This window comes from Saimiri boliviensis (genome assembly GCF_048565385.1).
Source record: "Saimiri boliviensis isolate mSaiBol1 chromosome 19 unlocalized genomic scaffold, mSaiBol1.pri SUPER_19_unloc_4, whole genome shotgun sequence".
NCBI classification, from domain to species: Eukaryota; Metazoa; Chordata; class Mammalia; order Primates; family Cebidae; genus Saimiri; species Saimiri boliviensis.
Genome location: NW_027412505.1, coordinates 1002237 through 1017457, shown reverse-complemented (window position 1 = coordinate 1017457; position 15221 = coordinate 1002237). Strand labels below are relative to the sequence as shown.

General features: G+C 45.0%; 1 non-coding gene and 2 pseudogenes across 1 annotated transcript; 2 read left to right on the top strand and 1 right to left on the bottom strand.

The window, feature by feature from the left end:
• Positions 1–1919: 1919 nt before the first annotated feature.
• LOC141583373 (U6 spliceosomal RNA) lies at positions 1920–2027 on the top strand. Its single transcript, XR_012516028.1, has one exon. It is a non-coding gene; the product is annotated as a U6 spliceosomal RNA (small nuclear RNA).
• Positions 2028–6783: 4756 nt separating this feature from the next.
• Positions 6784–8389, top strand: LOC141583349 (telomeric repeat-binding factor 1-like; annotated as a pseudogene).
• A 4009-nt stretch (positions 8390–12398) lies between these two features.
• LOC141583342 (Krueppel-like factor 4 pseudogene) lies at positions 12399–14328 on the bottom strand (annotated as a pseudogene).
• Between the last annotated feature and the right edge of the window lie 893 nt (positions 14329–15221).

Genomic DNA, 15221 nt, shown 5'->3' with positions numbered 1-15221 from the left:
GCAAAACAGTTTTTATAGTCTCAGTATCTCATTCCTTCCTCATTTATTATCTGAATAATTTCTAAAGTAAGAGATTTACCCTCCTCTACTGTTTGTTTATGACTAGAAACTTGTTCATTGAGAGACTAAGCCAAGCATCTACTCCCTTATGACCCAGCAATTGCACTCTTGGTTATAAACCAATAGAAGCACATGTATGTGTGTGCTAAAATACATGAAAGTATTCAAAGCAGCACGATTTGTAAAATCTGGATATAACACAATCGTCTATCAACAGTGAAGGGACAGGAAGTGTAACCTATTTATAAAGTGCAGCATTTGACAGCCTTGAGAATGACTAGCCTATGACCACAGACAGAGATGATGAGCCCCAGGGGCGTGATGGTGACTGTGTAATGCCATTCGGCCAGAACCTGAAGAACAAATTTGTGTTAGAAATCAAGAGTGGCTCCTCTGGGGTGGGGGAGGGTGGTTTATGGCTGAGTAGGACCCAAAAGTGTTTCCCTGGGGCTGTGATTGCTGTGGTTGGATGTGGGTGTTGTTTGCCGCAGGGTTCACTTTGTGAAAATCCGCTGCCCACTTGAGGATTATTCTCTTTTCTCCATGCATGTTGTCCTTCACTCAAATATACATTTCTGATGTTTTGAAGCAATTCTATCTACAATAAGAAGAATTGCTCCTACTGCACATCCTTGCAAATGCTGCATTGAAAAATCGGTGCAATTTTTCCAGGAAATAAGTACATATAAAGAGGATAATTGACGACAAGAGCAGTCGGCTTGGGAGCTGACACCACAAAAGCTTTGGGAATGGATGTCGAGCTAGGAACCAGGAATCAAAATACAGAGAAGCCTATGGGAGGTGAAGGATGTGAAGTGATGCCCCAGGAGTGCATGAATGAATGAGTCATGGGCAGTGGCTCTGGGCTTGGCTGGCAAGTCACGAACTTGGGGAAAACAGAGTTAAAAAATTGGTATTTAGAGGAGAGAGGTACTCATAGACCTCTTACTACACAGAGAATGTGTGAAGATAGTGGTTGTGTGTGGATGCTTACTAGAGGGTCTTTTGAGGATGGGGCTCTCTGTGATCAGGTTGGTGAGATGGCTTGACGGGTGATGCCACTCAGCCACACAGGGCTTGCTCATGGAGTCCCTGCACAAAGTGGCCGTGGTGGCTGGGATGGACACTGCATGGGCACAGCAATCGCATCACCACCTTGGTGACAAGGCTGACCTGGCAGCTGCCACCGTTGAGGGCCCAGCCTGCCAAAAGCAGCTGTTACTTTGGATGGAGACAAAACAGGAAATGGTAATTCTGAATAAAATGGCATTATGACAGATAAATATGCCAGTAATGATATAGTAGAGGTTTAAATAATTTTGAAATGATGAACAAGATTATACCAACGGGAAGAACTTACTATCAGTAAAGAAGTTAAAATGGTTTTAAAACTTTTTTTCCCTTCAGGCATATCCAGGCTGTTTTGAAAATAAGTTTGACCAAATCTTCAATGAAGTTTACTGAACTTATACATAATATCCAAGAGAATAAGGAAACATAGAGAGAGCTAGAAAACTCATTATTGTTTAGGCACCAATAACACTGATCCTAAAGCCAGCTAGAGAATAGATAAGAGAAAAGTATGATAGGATAGGCACTTCTAAGCAATTAGACATAAAGATACTGAGAAAAACAGCAGTAGACGGTGTCCACCAATGAGCTATAAACAATTTAAAAATCCTGCCCAGGTTATGTATTCCAGGAATACAAGAATACTTTAACTTATCTGGAATGCATTTTACCACTTCATTAAAGAATAAAAGACAGAGACGGTCCCATTTCACCAGATGTAGATGAAATCCAACACTCCCTCTCACCTACATTTCTTCAGTTATCTCCACTTTTAAGAGCTTGTGATCATTTTTCACGTTGGCAGCATGCAGAATAAAACTGGAATGATACACAGAAGATCAGCATGGTCCCTACACAAGGGTGACATGAAAGTTCGTGAAGCAGTCCATATTTTTAAACTCTCAACAAACTAGGTATTGAAGGAACATACCTCAAAATAATAGTAGCCACCTATGACAAACCCACAACTGATATCATACTGAATGGGCAAAAGCTGGAAGCATTTCCCTTTAACATCAGCATAAGACAAGGATGGCCTCTCTCACTGCTCCTCTTCAACATGGTGTTGGAAGTTCTGGCAGGAGCAATCAGGTCAGAGAAAGGAAGGATATTCAGATAAAAAGAGAGGAAGTCAAATTGTCTTTGCAAATGACATGATTTTGTATCTAGAAATCCTGATTGTCTCAGCAGAAAGGCTTCTTAAGCTGATAAGCAACTTCAGTAAAGTCTCAGGATACAAAAATCAATGTGCAAAAGTCACAAGCATTTATATACAACAACAATACAAAAGCGGTGAGTCAAATAATAAATAAACTCCTATTCACAATTGCTGCAAACAGAATAAGAGGGCCAGGTGTGGTGGCTCATGCCGGTAATTCCAGCACTTGGGATGCTGAAGCCGGCAGATCACCTGAGATCTCATTTGAGACCACCTTGGCTAACTTGGTGAAATCCAGTTTCTCCTAAAAATGCAAAAATTAGCTGGGCATGGTGGCATGCACCTGTAATCCTGGGTACTCAGGAGGCTGAGGCAGGTTAATCGATTGAACCTGGGAGGTTGCAGTGAGCTGAGATGGTGCCATTGCACTCCAGCTTGCGGAACAAGAGCAAAACGCCATGTCAAAACAAACAAACAGACAGAATAAGATGCCTGGGAATACAGCTAACGACGGAATTGAAGGACCTCTTCAAGGAGAATGACAAATCGCTGCTCGAGGAAATGGGAGAGGATACGAACAGATGGAAAAACACTCCATGCTCATGGATAGGAAGAATCAATATCGTGAAAATGGCCACACTGCCCAAAGTAATTTATAGATTCAATGCTGTTTTCATGAAACTGACATCTCTCACAGGATTAGAAGAAACTACTTTAAAATTCATATGGAACTAAAAAGAGAGCTTGTATAGCCAAGATGATCCTAAGCAAAGAGAACAAAGCTGGAGGCATCATGCTACTTGACTTCACATTGTACTACAAGGCCAGTAACCAAAACAGCAGGGTGCTGGCACAAAAACAGACACATGGACAAATGGAGCAGAACAGAGAACTCAGAAATAAGACCACACATCTACAACTATGTGATCTTTGACCAACTTACCAAAACAAGCAACCGGGAAAAGATTTCTTATTTAATAAATGGTGCTGGGAGAACTGGCTAGCCATATGCAAAAAATTGAAACTGGACCCCTTCCTTACACCTTAGACAAAAATTAACTACGATGGATTAAAGACATAATTGTAAAACACAAAACTATAAAAACTCTAGAAGAAAATCTAGGCAATAGCATTCAGGACGTAGGAAAAGTCAACAATTTCATGAAGGAAATGTCAAAAGCAATTGCAACAAAAGCCAAAATTAGCAAATGAGATCTAATTAAATAAAAGTGCTCCTGCACAGCAAAAGAAACTATTATCGGAGTGAACAGACAAGCTACAAAGTGAGAGAAAGGTTTTGCAATCTATCCATCTGACAATGTCTAATGTCCAGAATTTTCAAGGAACACACAAGGACATGGTCCCTACACAAGGGTGACATGCAAGTTCGTGAAGCAGTCCATAGTTTTAAACTTCAAATTTTCAAGGAGGACACAAGGTTCTGTGTCCTCCGGGAAACCCAGGTTTCTGCTGGAGCTGCGAGGTGCAGGGACATCCTGAGAGAGAATGTGGAGGTTTTGCTGATCATGGACTGAGAATTCCAGGGGGTGCAGTGGGAAGATTTGTGGAGTTGGGGAGGGAGGATGATGTGGACAGAAGAGGAGTGTGCAGAGCCTCGTGGATTCAAGTGCAGAGTATGTGGGGGACCCAGCGTGACTGACACAAACAGGGAGAGGGCGTGATAAGCTCAGTCGTGGTGGGCTTGAGGAAGACGATGGTGCTGAGGCTGTGGGAGACAGGGAAGGAGGAGAAGGGGTGGCTCTCACCTGGGCTCTGTCCATGGAAGTGAGGATGGTGGAGTGGTTGGGTCTCCGTGCTGTGTGGACCTTTCTTGACCACCTGATGACAGTTTGCAGTTCCTGACACAGCGGGCTTCTTAGAGGATTGATTCTTGACCCCAAGGAAAGGAAGTGAGCTCATTTTAGGTCTCAGGTCTACCCTGATGCCTTCTTCAGGGGGTGCCACTTCTGGGTCCCCCGTGGATCCCAGCACAGGAGCCCTCTTCTGCCCTGCTGAGGGGACCAAGGCCCAGGGGAGCTGTGCTCAGATTTCATAATGCCAATATATATCTCCGCACCTTGGAATATTATGTGGACGTGGAGGTGTTTTTCCCAAATAAAAGAAAACTAAGTAAATGGGACCCTAAAAAAAAAATACAACTGAGCAATGGAGAGTAGAAGAAAATTTTCCTACTTTTCAGTTTCCCTGAATGTTGGTCTCAAGGGGCTGGAGAGAGAAGTTGCAGGGAGAACAGAAACTCGGAGAGGGCTGGAGCTCCCAAGCGCTGCTCACCTCCACTAGAAAGACGCGCGGGAAATGGTTAAGGCAATTTCACATCACTTTGAAATTCTGTAATATTAGGGAATTGTAGTAACTCTCTTCAGTGTAATAATAATACTGTTGTCGGAAACATGTTATTTTTTAAGAGATGACCACCAAAGTATTTAGAAATGAAGGTCATGCTGTTGGCAAGTGATTGCCTAATGTTTCAGCAAAAATCGTGGACATATAATTTATTACATACACAAAGGAAATAATTAGATCTATGGTGACAATTATATTCTTTCCAACTTTTGGACTCTGAAATTTTTAAAATAACTTGGAAGAAAAAATTAAAGCTAATACTACATAATCACATGAGAAATGTTCACAACGTCATGTTGAATGAAAATTAAACTTCAAGACTGGCTGAGGTGACTCATATCCAATCCCAGAGCTTTTAGAGGCTGAGCTGGGAGGACCACTTTAGGCCAGGTATTTGAAAGCAGCCTGGGCAACATGGCGAGACCCGATCTCTACAATACACTAAAAAGTTAATGAGCCTGGTGGCAGGTGCCTGTGGTTCTGGCTACTTGGGAAGCTGAGTAGGGGGATTGCTTCAGCCTGGGAGTTCAAGGTTACAGAGAACTGTGATCATACCACTGCAATTTAGCCTCAGTGACACAGCAAGACCATGTTTCAAAAAAAAAAAAAAAAAAGTGAGAGAGAGAAGAAAAAAAAATAGATCAGGCCTTTCAAAGCATTCAAGAGCATGTGCATGAGAATGTCAGTTGTGTGTGGATGTGTCATTGTGTCGAGAGTGTCTGAGTAAGCATGTGTGTCAATATGTGTGACAACATCTTTTTGTCTGTGGGCAATGGTGTATGAGTCTATGTGTGCATTCATTCATTCATTTATTCACTCAACAAGTATATTTAAAGTAACAGTCACTGTTCGAGGCAGCTGTGAACAATCAAAATCACTGTCCTTGTCCTCATAAAGCATGTATGCTAGAGGACAGAAAGAGTATAAGCAATTAAAATAAACACATTCATAGCTGGGCACAAATGTATGTAATCCCAGCACTTTGGGAGGCTGAAGCAGGAGGACCACTTGAGGCCAGAAGTTTGAGAACAGTTTGGGAAACATATCAAGACTCCGTTTGTACCAAAAGTAAATACAAAACTAGCCGAGTGTGATGGCACACACCTGTAGTCCCAGCTACTTCGGAGGCTGAGGTGGGAGGATCACTTGAGCCCAGGAGTTTGAGGCTATGGTGAGCCAAGATTGCACCACCGCATTCCGGCCTGGGTAACAGCACAACCCTGTCTCTCAAAACAAATAAGTAAAGAATTCTTAAATGTTAGTAAAAGGGTTGCGAACAAAAACAAAGCAGGGTGGGGTGAGGGGGATGGGAGGTGCCAAGTGGGCAGTGCAGAGACAGGCTCCGGTGGGCATGAGGAGAACGTGGGGCGGGGGGCGGGGAAGGGAGCCCTGGAGATGAGTTTCAGGCAGGGGAGTGGCTGTGCAGAGGCTCTGAGGTATGGACACCTGGGGTGCTGGATAAACCGTGATGCCTGGGCGGGCCTCGGTCTGGCCCCACCGCACAGCCGCACCTGGGTAAACTGGGCGGTCACTGGAGAGGGCCTTGCCCACGAGAGGGACTTTTCACCATGTTCTCCGCCCTCCCCACACCCCAGTTCCTCTGCCAGAAATGAGCGCGTGATCACGCCTCGGGCGCCCTTCCCGGGAAGAAGTTGCGCACGTGTCACTGCTGTCACAGGAAGCAGGGGCGCTGAAAAGGAAGAAGGAGCAGAAGAAAACGTTTCTTCTTTCCGGGTTTCTGGAGGGTGGGCCCGGAGGGCTGGAGAGGGGATGAGGAGACAGAAACCTCAGGGGCGGCTCCAGAGCTTCCCGCTCCTCCCGCGGGTGGGGTCCCCGGCTGCCAGAGGCCGCTTCACCCCTCCGATGCCCAGCCCGGCTCCGGGTCTCTGCCTGACCCACCCCCGCTCCTCCCTCCGCTGCTCCGCAGAATCCGAGCGCGGCCCGCGGCCCTGCGGATGGGGGAGCTGCCGGGCAGAAACGGGGCGACACGGAGAGGGGCCGCTCGGTGCCAGGCGCGGCTGGGGGCGCCCAGGGGAAGGACCCGGCTTTGTGGCCGAGGCCAAGGCCGTGGCTGCAGGCTGCATGCTCTGTTTTCTCAGCCGCTCCGAGGACTCTCGCCCACGGCAGCACCGAGGCTGTTCTTCACGGACCACCCAGTCCAACCGCTTATCCATTGAGAACTGCGCACATAGGTCAGTTTTTGATACGAATTGCAGCAGGAAAAAACCTGGATGCACAGTTTGAAAATGATGAACGAATGACACCCTTGGAACAGCCCTGATGATCTGGGGTTCAGTGGAAAAGGAACAGGACAAACTTCACGAAGAAATAAGAGAATTTAATCGAAATTCAGGCTGTCGCTGTTTGTATGGAAAATGGCAACTTTAAAGAAGCAGAAGTCTTTGAAAGAATATTTGGTGGGCTGGGCGCGGTGGCTCACGCCTGTAATCCTAGCACTTTGGGAGGCCGAGGCGGGTGGATCACGAGGTCAAGAGATCGAGACCATCCTGGTCAACATGGTGAAACCCCGTCTCTACTAAAAATACAAAAAAGAAAAAAATTAGCTGGGCATGGTGGCACGTGCCTGTAATCCCAGCTACTCAGGAGGCTGAGGCAGGAGAATTGCCTGAACCCAGGAGGCGGAGGTTGCGGTGAGCCGAGATCGCGCCATTGCACATTGCACTCCAGCCTGGGTAACAAGAGCGAAACTCAGTCTCAAAAAAAAAAAAAAAAAAAAAGAATATTTGGTGATCCAAATTCTTATATGCCTTTAAAAAGGAAATTGCTTATGATAATCTCTCAGAAAGATACATTTCATTCCATGGAGTAAATGAAGAGTTATGTGAATTATGTGCTAAGTGAAAAATCATCCACCTTTCTAATGAAGGCAGCCGCAAAAGCATAGAAAGTAAAAGAGCAAGAACAATAACTTCTCAAGAGAAACCCAATGGTAATGATGCTGAAATGGAAACCGAAGCTAATTTGGATACAAGAAAAAGGTCTCACAAGAATCTTTGCTTATCTAAGTTGAAACATGGAACCCAACAACAAGACCTTAATAAGAAAGAAAGAAGAGTAGGAACTCTTCAAAGTGCAAGAAAGAAAAAAGAAAGCAGAAGAGCCAGTGAAAGTACGATACCTGTTTCAAAGGGTCAGCTGGTGACTCCTGGAAAGCACTGAGCTAGAAAAAGACAGATGTGGCTTTGGGAAGAAGACAAGAATTTAAGCTCTGGAGTGAGGAAATTTCGTGAGGGTAACATCTAAAGTACTGTTGCAGTATAAATTCAACAACCTGACAAATGTCATGTTAAAAGGCACAATGAAGAAACTAAAATGGATTTGCTCAGACAGTGAAGACTGATTGTGTTTGTAAAAGCTTGGTGAAAGGACAATTAAGTATTTTGGTTGCTACGTTTTGTTTGAAACTTGCATCATTGATGTATTTTAAAACTTTACATTGTTACAGTATTTTTCTGTGACCATCAATTAATATGAGGGTTTGTACTATAAGAGTTAAAGTATATGCTATCGTATTCTTTAAGAACTTTATTTTGATAAACTGTAAATTTGTCGAAGCCTGCTACATTAGCATTCCCACGCACAAATCCTGTTCCAATGAAAAAATTAAAAGCTGATATAAAAAAATTTAATTAACCTATTTTGTATCTGTAGGCTGACCTCAACCCTGTAACGTAACCCATTAAAATGAATTTGCTAGATGATTGAATAACAATAGTCCTTTGGTATGAGAAAATGACTTGGTTTATGGCCTTAATATGCTACTTAATTACTTAAGACATGTATTAATAGAATGATAAATGTACAAAGTAACCTATAAGTAACATTCTTTTGCTTTCAATGGTTTCATGTAAAGAAAAAAAAACGTGAACACAGTAATACCCAAGGACACAAGTGAACGATAGACACTGGGAAGGGAGGGTGGGAGTGAGAGCTGAAAACTGCCTACCGGGTGCTCTGCTCACTACCTGGGCAATGGATCATCTGTGCCCCACACCTCAGCAGTGCAGTGTACCCAGCTAACAAGCCTGCCATGTGCTCCCTGAATCTAAAATAAAAATAAATTTTATTATTACCCATGAAACAAAATCTGTACTATTAGCAAGAGTCATTTTGCGTCTCACTTGGAAACAATTTGACTTTTGTTCCAGTGTTTAAACTTTGACAAAAATGGTTTTGAATAGATCTGTATAGCCTGATGCCATAAACATAATATAACCTGATGCCATAAATATAAGATTCTCTGATACATTCATTTAACATATCAATATCGGGCCAAAAATAATATTGTGTAAAGTTTAAATAGCTATTGACTATGAGCACCTTGACGTCTATGATAGGTAATAAACAAGGCCATACATACCTTACTAAGCAGTTTTGGTTTTTCACTAACATTGCATTTTTTAAAGATTTAAACTCACAGAATTATTGAGCATATTGACTTGTGTGCTTTATTTAGCAAGTGAGTAAAAATATTGGAATAATAAAGCATTTGCATAAAAATCAAATGGAAGTGTGTTGTAATCTGTATTTTACTTCCTATTAAGGTTTTATACGTTACTTTCCCATGGTTCCTGAATTTGTTATCTTATTATATACTATATATAATCAGAAACATGGATAATTTTTTAAAAGAAGAATCTGACAGCTGCGCGGCGACGCCCCCCTGTGGCCACAGGGCTGAGAACGGTGGCCCTTAGCTCCATCCTCACCTGCTCAGCCGAGACCTCCCCTGGGTCTCCCTGGGCTCCCGGCAGCAGGAAAGGCGTCTGAACACAAGAGGGCGCCCCTACCCCATGTCACGGTTGGGATCGGCCGCGTCTGTGTGGGTCTATTCATGGGCTTTTTATTCTATTCCATTGATTTAAGCCTATTTTATAACAATGTCGCACTGCTTTTTATTACTAGAGGTTTATAGTAAATCTTGAAATTACTCAATATGCATCCTCCAAATTCCTTCTTTTTAAAATTATTTCAGCTATTCGAACTTATTTATATTTTCATAGAAATGGTAGCTTCAGCTTGCCAATTTCTTTTAACATTTCCTTTAAAGCTCACTGGTGTCTTAATTGAAAATGCACTTAATTTAGTAGCTCAGTCTTGGAGAAGTAATAACACTGGATATTCCACTTCTTGAATACGCAATTTATCTGTTAATTTTGATCTTCTTTACTTTCTGTCGGTAGTGCTTGTAGACTTTAGTGTAGAAATTATACACACAATTAAAAAATTGATGCCTGAACATGGTATTACTTTGCTAATTTTTATTTGGAGACAGAGCTTAGCTCTTGTTGCCCAGGTAGAATGCAATGACGTGATGTTGGCTCACTGCAACCTCTGCCTCCTGGGTTCAAAAGATCTCCTGCCTCAACCTCCTGAGTACATGGGATTGCAGGCTTCCACCACCATGCCCGACTAATTTTGTATTTTTAGCAGAGAGAGGATTTCGCCATGTTGGCCAGGCTGGTCTGGAACTCCTGACCTCAAGTGACCCACCCACCTTGGCCTCCCAAAATGCTGGGATTACAGGAGTGAGCCTCTGCACCCGGCCTGTTTTTTATTGTATTAATTGAGTTGTGTTATTTAATTTGCAGTTTATTTGAATCAAACACTTCCCCATAAACCAATCTGGAGTGACATATTTTTTTTTTAAATTTGTATTTGAATTTATTAACTTCTTGCACTGAATTTTTGGTCTTTGTTCAAGAGAAATAATTGTTCTTGTTTTTTTTCCTTCTAATTTTGTTGTCTGCATTTTCTTTTTTTAATCTGAGTAATGTTGGCCTCATAAATCCAGTTGAAAAGAGTTGCCTCCTTTAATTTCTAAAAAGGTGTGTGTAAAATTGATGCTATTTTCAACTGTGTGTTTCATATAATTCATCAGCAAAGCCTTCTGGACCTTCTGTATTCTCTATGGGAAGGATTTCAATTACAAATTCAATTTCTACAATTTATATATGGCTGGTCACATTTTCTATTTCTTCTTAGATCAGTTTTCATGAATTTTCTCTCTCAAGGAAATTGTTCATTTGGATGTCAAGCTTATTGGCATAAAATTATTAATATTCCTTTTCTTGACCTGAAGGTCACAGTGGTCTGATGTTCTTTTATTCCTGTTATTGTTAATTTGTATCTTTTTGTCTTGATGAATCTAGTTAGGGTTTTATAAAATTTACTGATTATTTTCCCGTACAAGCAAGTTTAGGATTTGTTAATTTTATTTATCTTTCTAAGTAATTGACTTCAGTTTCATTATTATTTCCTTCCTCTGCCTGTTCCTTTTCATTTCTTATGGCAGAAGCTAAGTTACTAATTTGACATCTTCTTCTTTTCTAATAGAGGTACTTAAAAATGTCATTTTTTCTCTATTATTTCAGCTGCACCCCATAGATTCTGATTTATTTTACTTTAATATCCTTCAGTTTAGAGGATTTCCTAATTTCTCTTGTGATTTCTACTTTGACAAAATTGTCATTTAGAGTTTTGATGTTTAATTTCTAAATACTTGGTATTTTTACAATCATGTATCTTAGTCCATTTCGGCTGTTGTAACAGAATACCATAGTCTGTGTGGATTATAAACAAAAGAAATCGATTTCTCACAATTCCAGAGCCTGGGAAGTCCAAGGTCAAGACAATAGCGGAACGAGTGTGTGATTCAGGTGTTTCCAGATTCACAAATGGTGTCTTTTCTCAGTGTTCTTACATGGTGGAAGGGGCAAAGGACCTGAATGAAGTCCCTTTTATAAGAACAGTAACCTAATTAATAAGGGATCTGCCCTCATGACTTAATCACCTCTTAAAGGCTCCACCTCCAAACACCATCACATTAGGGATTAGGTTTCAATATATGAACTTAGGGAATGACCAAAACATTCAGTCCACAGGATCACCTTATTGCTACCAAGTTCTAATGCGTTTTCATATGGTCTGAAAATACGTCTTGTATGGTTTCAATATTTTCAAATGTATTGTTTGATGGCCTGAGATATAGTTTCTCTTGGTAAATGTATAATTCACACTTGAGACAATATATATTTTTTCACTGATGTTCATATGTATTTATATACATAAAGTCTGTGTGGTTAATGCTTTTGTTTTTCTAGTTCTTTGTTGGAATTTTCTATAGTTTTTAAATTTATTGCTAAAGTTTTAACATATCTAATCATGCTCATAGAATTCTCCATTTCTCTCTGTAATTTTATCCATTTTTTTGTGAACTCTGAAGTTAAGCCATTGGGCGAATTTCTGATTGCATGTCTTTTTGTTGGATTGATGCTTTCGTTATTGTGAAATGTCTCTCTCTCTCTTTTTTTAATCTCTGGTAATACATTTCATTTGAAAATCTCTTCTTTACTGGTAGTAATATAACCGGTAGCAATATAATGCTTTCAACCCCCTTAGGCTTACTGTTCACGTGACATTGCTTCTTCCGTCAATTTTCATTTAACTTAGACCTACGTGTGTAGGCGTTAGTCTGTTTTCACACTGCTAATGTTGTAACCAAGCGAGTTGTAAGGAAAGTGCCACACTCTGAGATAGAATCAGGAGTTCTTTGTTGCCAGTGACCAAGAGACAGCTAACGCTCAAAATTCTCTTGGCCCGGAAGAAGGGGCTTGATTCCTTTTTACACTTTGCTTAGAGAAAGGGGGTAATCACCCCCTTGCATTTTGTAAGTCCAGGAATATTTAAGTTGGATTTAGAATTGGAATGCTAGAAGATCCAGTCACAGACGCCATCGATTCTTTGATTTTTGTCTTTTGGATTCCTCGTTTTTCCTGATTATCCACTCACAAGTTAACTCAGCTGGGAACCTGACCATGAATGTAGTGCTTTCTGGCTGGGCTCCGCCCCTCATCGGGAAGACCAGGTGAAAAGGTAAAGAAACAAACAAAAACCTGAATTCTCCCTTGGCAGTGTGGGTCATATCCACTGTCTGGGATTTAAAATGCCTCTTCATGTGCAAGGCGAGGTGGTCTGACCTGGAAAATGCTCGGTGGCGTTTCTGGCACCGGAACGGGCGTTGCCCAGTGTGTTTACCGTAGTGCCTGGTCAGTTCATCTGAGCAGACGAATTTCCATCCACAGCCCTGGCAGTCACCGTGGTAAGGTTTCTCACCTGTGTGGGCTCGCAGGTGTGCCTTGGGATGGGAACTCTTTGTGTGGGTGGCCGTGCTTTTCTGGGACACGATCGTCTTCCCCTGTTTGGCCTGGGCTCCTCGGCAGGCAGGAACCCGGCGGCTTGAGCTCTTGGTCATGGAGCGGCGGACTTGCGGCTGAGTCTGGTCAGGCAGGAAGGATGGGTAATCGGGCCCTGGGTGGGGATGGAAGCCGGGGAAGTGGCAGGGCAGGGTGACAGTCCCTGCTGCTCAGCAGTTCCTCAGGTCCCAGGGGTCGGGGGCTGCCGCCCAGGGGGACGTCGTGTGCAGCCCGCCGTGGCCATGGCTGGGAGGGGTCCAGCGCCTGAGTGGGTGCACGAGGAGACTCCTCCTGCTTGATCTGGGGGTACGGGCGCTGCGGGCCGCCGTTGTGGGGGCCGCCACCACCACCACCAGGTGGCTGCTGTCAGGGCCGTCTTCGCTGCTGCTGATGACAACTGGCTGTGTACTCGCTGCCCGGGGGCGCTGAGTGACGCCTTCAGCACGAACTTGCCAGTCACCCCAACAGCTGGCAGCTGCAGCTGCAGCGGTGGAGTGGACCCCGGCTCCAACTGCGGCTGCAGCAGGTCCGCCGCAGAGCCGCCAGAGGGGCTCATGTTGTGCATGTCCTCCAGGTCGAAGGAAGCCGTCGGAGGGGGAGCGGACTTTCTGCCACAGAGGAGGCCTCCGCCCGTGGGGTCCCCACGCCTGGGTCGCCCTGCCGGCACCGGACAGCTGAAGCTGCAGGTGGAGGGTGCGCTGGCAGGGCCGCTGCTCGACGGGAACGACGAGGAAGACGCGGATGCTGACAAGGGTACAGTGGCGGCCGCCGACTGCTGATGGACAGCGGATCGGAGAGGACAAGGCCCAGGTCCAGGAGGTCGCCGAGCTCCTCGGTCTCTCTCCGGGGCAGGGGGGCCAGGTTGCTGCCGCCGCAAGCTGCAGTGGCTCCGGCAGGTCTGTGGCCACGGTCGCCACCACTAGGTCCCGGCGTGGCCAGGAAGCATTGGGGGAAGTCCTTCATGTGGCAGAGCTCCTCCTGCCAGCGGCTAATCGGGTTATTTGGAGCACCTGCTTAACACAGTGTCCTCTCCCTTCCCGCCCGGCCAGACGCCAACGTGGAGAAAGGTGGGAGCAGCGCCTCGCTGACAGCCCTGTCAGACTCGCCAGGTGGCTGCCTCATGAATGTGAGGGCCCAGAAGGTCCTCAGGAGCCCGAAGCATCTGGGGCACCTGAGCCCCAAAGTCAACGAAGAGAAGACTTAGAAACGAAGCCAAAACCCAAACCCCCAAGTTGCCTGACGTCCTTCTTCTTTAGATTAAATATAAATTAGAGTCATCCTTTTTAAAAAGTTTCTTTGTTTACAAAGTTCTTAGAAAAGTAGACAATCTTATAAAAATAGACAATCAGCAAGGCAAGAAAGTAGGCCCGGTGGCCGGGCTGCCCTGTCTTCCACTCACCAGCGTCCTCCACCACTATCATGGTCACCTGGGTTGCTGCCGTGGGCGCAGGGGCTGTGGCCAGGGCAGTGGGCAGGAGGTGCTACTCGGTGAGGCTGCCACGGCGGAGAACTGGTGGGTGCTGCAGGGCACGGAGTCTGGGGAGCTGGAGTCTGGATGCACGGAGTCTGGGTGCGCAGAGGCCACAGGCGCGGGTCATGGGCCTGTGGGTGGGGAGGGGACCGGAGGGGCGGCGAGGTCACTCGGCGGCTCCTGGTGCCTCCGCTGCCTGCCACGGCCTCTGCTCCCCACGCGCCCCCTCCTTCTCTCTGGGAAACTTGGAAAAACTCTTAATATGTGCAGATTCCTTAGGCTTTCTTGATTCTTTCCGGGCCTTAACGTAGATTTAGAGAATTATAAATTCTTGCAACAGAAAATCTGCCTTAAAAAAGTCTTCCCCGGTGATCTTTAGGCAGCTCATCTACAGACAGGTTCTTAGACACCCTGGCAAGTTTCAATGTTGAAAATTGTTTCCTCTTCCCTCAAAGCAATGACAGGGCAGGTGGCCAATGGACGGGGCCGGAAACCGAGGCTGCCCCCGAGGGCGCGTCTAAGGCAGAAGACAAGGACGGCATCCGAAAGCACGTCCCGTCCCGTGGAGCTGCAGCATTTCAGATCAATACTGCAAATACCCCCGAACTGCCAAGGAACACGGCCCAGGCACCCTCTGAGGAGGGATTCTCACTTTTAATTCCTCTGTTCTTCATCTTCTGCTCTATTGGAACCCACAACCTTTGAGTGGATCTCTCCCGTTCTGGGAGCGCAGCTGTTCCTGGGACTCGGCTCCAGCTGCTGCCCACTCTGCCCTAACCCGGCTGTGCCGTGGAGGTGGCGGCCCCTTTAAGGCCCCGCTGCGCCTGCGCCTGGGGCTCTCGGAGGCGGGGCCGGAGCAGAGGACCAAGCGGCCGCAGGG